A 4,708-nucleotide genomic window follows, 5' to 3' on the forward strand; every position below is an offset into this window, starting at 1 on the left:
CCCCTCTTGGTGAAATAAAGAAGCCAACCTGTTTTCCAACAATTGGCACCAGAGCTGGTTTTCATAAGATATTTGAAAAACTAGTTGACTCTGTTTTATTTTAATTCGGTTATACACTTGGGGATGGCTTCCTGTTTTCAAACTTTTGGTGAAGGTGCTTCAATAAACAGACCACCTCTGTTTGCTGGTGAAAATTATCTGCTTTGGAAAATTATAATGCAAATCTTTCTTGAATCGCAAGATAAAGGAATTTTGGATGCCACTTTAAATGGACCATTTGTGCCTACAAAAACTGTTGATAAAGAAACTGTTTTAAAACCTTTTACTGGGTGAACTGCTGATGAGAATAGAAAAGCTCAGTATGATTTTAAAGCTAGAAATATTATTGCCTTTGCACTAACTGTTGATGAATTTTTCAAGATATCTCAATGCAAATCTGCAAAGGAAATGTGGGATGTCTTAGAGGTAACTCATGAAGGCATAGATGAAGTCAAGAGAGCAAGAAAGAATTCACTAATACAAGAGTATGAATTGTTCAGAATGAAAGCTGGTGAAAGCATCTATGATGTGCAGAAACGATTCACTGACATAGTAAATCATCTCATGGCTCTCGGGAAGGTATTTGATAAAGAAGAAATCAATATCAAGATTTTAAAAAGTCTGAACATAAATTGGAAACCAAAAGTCACTACAATTTCTGAATCCAAAGTTCTCACAATGATAAACATAGGCTACCTTGTTTGGCAAGTTACGAGAACACGAATTGGAACTTGGTAGACTAAAGGATGAAGAGGAGATTGAAGAGAAGAAGTCCATTGCTCTGAAAGCTACAAGCAAGAATAACTCTGAAACAGACATGGATGAAAAAGAATTGATGACCTTGATGGTAAGAAAATTTAGTCGACTTATGCAAAATGATAGTCAACTATCTAACCATGCAGGTCAAGGCAAGAAGAAAAGCTTCAGTACAAATGTTGTCTAGTGCTATGAATGTGGAAAGGAAGGTAACACCAAACTTGACTGTCCCGAATTAAAGCCGAAGCAAAAAGGAAAGAAAAGATTCCCTCAAGGTAGAAATCTGAAAAGAAAAGGAGCATACATTGCTTGGGAGAATTCAGACTCTGAAAGTTCAAGTTATGAAGATGCTGATCAAGATGAGGAATCCAACATCTGTCACATGGCTGGAACATCAAGTAATGATAGAGACAGTGACGAAGAATTTGAGAATCTACCAATAGAAGAAAAATATCAGCAACTGATTGAAGCATTCAAAGAACTGCATGTTGAAGCAATGCGACTACAGTACAAGGTTAATCGACTAAACTCTAAAAGAAGAGATTATGAGTATAGAATTAATAACCTTGTTGCTGATAATGAGAAACTAGAAAAAGAATTAAAAGAAGTTTTGTTATCTGCTAAGAATGTTGAAATCAAAACTGTTACAGTAGAAAAAGATTGTGAAAATTGTCCTGCTCATATTGAAAAGATAAGTTACTTGACTAGCACGCTAGCTAAGTTTACTCAAGGTAGAGACAATTTAAATACTGCTTTAAAATCATCTAACAGAGCAATTTATAGACAAGGAATTGGTTACAAAGCTCAATCTAACAGAACCAATGCTAAGAGATTTATTGATTTAAGCAAACCTGCTAAGAATGCATGTTTCTATTGCAATTATGTTAGTCATACTGTTAGAAATTGCTATTATAGAAATGTTGTTGTTCCTAAAAAATTATTTGTTTGGAAACCAAAGGAACTGGTAACAAAAACTGACAATCATGGACCTAAAGTTAAATGGGTACCAGCAACCAAATCTTAATCTGTTTTTGCAGGATATAAAGCTGATGCAGTGAGATCTCAAGGATGGATCAGTCTGAATTAAATCATTATCTTGAGAATCTACAACTGGTAAATCTGTATCAATTTACTACATTATTGCTAAACTGCATTGGTTGTTGTTGTGTGATTACATGAATGTATTGTCTGTCTGATTATTTGATTGTTTGTGTGTAAAACTCTGTTTTTAATGTGTCATAGTCGACCATGTTAATAATTCATTCGATTAGTAGTTGTATACCCTGTCAACTAAAATCTTTAGGTATTTGACTGACTATAAGTTTTTTTGATTGTGTCTGAAATTCAAAATTTCATTTTGGTGCGAAAATCAAATAAAATGTTTTCCCTCCAAATTGTTCATCCGCGCTAAATATATTGAAACCTTGATAATCATGGGTCGCTACATTTATCCTCATCTTTACTCCACTATTCTCATTCCTTCTAACAAAATCTTTACTCATCTTCAAATTGCAATGGCTTCAACCTCTACGCCGAGAAGGAGGTTTAAAACCATTACTTCAAGAAATGCTAGAAGAGTATCTGATTTAAACGACTGGATAAGCGATGATGATGCGCAGTCCAAATATCTAGATTGCTGGAAAAGAAGAACTTTGGTGACACATTAATTCCTAAAGTTGAATTTTTTCAGAAACGAAGGATTTCTATTTTAGAGATGGATTAAGCGTCAGGGCTTAAAACAATTTGTCGAACTAGCATGTCCCTGGTATCCTGATTTAGTAAAGGTCTTCAACTGCAACCTGAAAATTGTAGATGACATCCTATGTTCTCGTGTAAAAGGAGTAGACATCAAACTAACTAATGATGTCTAGAGCACTGTTGGAGGATTAAGATTTGGTGGTGAAAAATGCCATCTAGGAAAAAAGGGTTTAACAAGTTTACTGAATATCAGAACTGTCTGAGAAATGCAAATGACTGTAGGGATCATTCAAACTACAAAACTGGTGGAATGAAGAAAGATGAAAGAATAGCTATATATGCCATTGCCTATATACTTATGGCTAGAGGAGGAAACTATGCACAAGCCACCACTGAAGACTTAATGCTGCTAAAAGCTCTAAAAGAGAATATTCAAGTAGATTGGCCAGCAACCATCTCTGACAACATGCTGAAGGTAACAAAATCAGAATATGGAAAATTACCCCACTGTGTCTTCCATATGCAGTATTAGTGAGCAAAATATTGGTATTACAAGGAGTAAATGTTGAAAATGAGCAGAAGTGCCTATGGAGTTCAACAAGGAGTAAATGTTGATCTTGACTTTGTTGTATCACTTGGAATTGTGAAAACCGTTAATGGATGGAATTTCATGGGTGAAGAAGCTGAATACAGTATTGGGAGTACTTCTGCAAATATGATGATCTTGTAATAAGACATCAGAATGAAAATTCATCTGATGAGGGCTTTATTGAATCTTTCTAACTTAGTCTAAAGAAATGAAAGAAATGTCATATTCTATCATGTTAAAAGTTGTCCATCAAATGTTTTGTCTAGAGTCATAGGATGTCTTTTTCTTTTGGCTTATAATGCCATCTTTTGTTGTCTTTTAGTTTTTCCTTGTCTGGTTCTATCAATGTAATATTCTTCTTTCAAGGAAATGAAATTAGTACTTTTGAATAAATATCGTTGCTTTAAATCTATTTGACACTTTTTGCATTGCTTGATTGATTCGACTGCAATATGTTTGAAGTCAACTATGCTTAAATTGTTATGAATTTGTACATATTGACTTTTGTTGTTTATGACTATATTTCTTGCTTAACTAAAATGCTTGATCTGAAAGGGAACTTTGAAAGGTTTTGCAGGAAGAACATTGCTTTGAATTACAAGTGGAAATCAACAACTTTGGAAAGCATTGAAGTCAACTGAGGAAATAATGCAATCGACTGCACATAACAGGGTTAACAATTCCAATTCTGGAATTTGGTTATTCTTTTTGTGATTGCTTATTCTGATATATCTGCTATTATCTCTGCTATAAATTGTTTGTCATCTTATCTGAGATAATATTGTGAGATTGTTGATGATTGTATCATTGCATATCTGAATTAAGTGTTATACTGTCTTTGATACAATTCTGTGATTGAACTGATTGTTTTATCTGTGATATGCTGCATTGTGCATCTGATTTGATATTATTACTTCTGCATAATGATAGGGGGAGTATCACTCCTTACACATTTTCATTCACATGCCTGCATTTCAGGGGGAGTTTTTTTTTTTTCCATGTACTTTGAAAACTTGCATATTCTGTTTGATGTATCTCTGGTTGATTGTTCTTCAGCAAAATATCATGAGAAAACCTTTTTTGCTAATGGATAAAGGGGGAGAAAATTTATGATCTTATAGTGCTATATGAAAGGGGGAGATTAATGATTCTGTTTGATATTTTTTTGCTGATTGTTGTATTACATGCAAAGTACATAACTATTTTAACTGTGTTAATTTCTTCTGCTACTCTGTTTTGTATTAAAGTGTGCAAACATGGTTGGTTATTAATCATGGTTGTGCATCATAAAAAAAGGGGGAGATTGTTGAGATTGTTGACAACACAATTTCTATATCAATCTAGTTTTTTATGATGACAACACATTGCTTAATAACAAGTATATGTTGTTGTTGCATTACATGTTCTTATGCTGATTAAACTGTAATACCTATTGACCATGTATATGTGTATTTAATATGTTACATGTTCCTGTGATGATTGATTGATATATTTCTAGAACATATGTATATGCTTTATTGTGCTGAGTGCTATGCATCATTTCATATGTTTTACTGCACATGTTTTAAAGCATGAAATCATAAGCACTTGTATGAACTTATTCTTGTGCTACAAAGTTCTAGTACA

Source organism: Vigna radiata, unplaced genomic scaffold, assembly GCF_000741045.1.
Source record: "Vigna radiata var. radiata cultivar VC1973A unplaced genomic scaffold, Vradiata_ver6 scaffold_386, whole genome shotgun sequence".
NCBI classification, from domain to species: domain Eukaryota; kingdom Viridiplantae; phylum Streptophyta; class Magnoliopsida; order Fabales; family Fabaceae; genus Vigna; species Vigna radiata.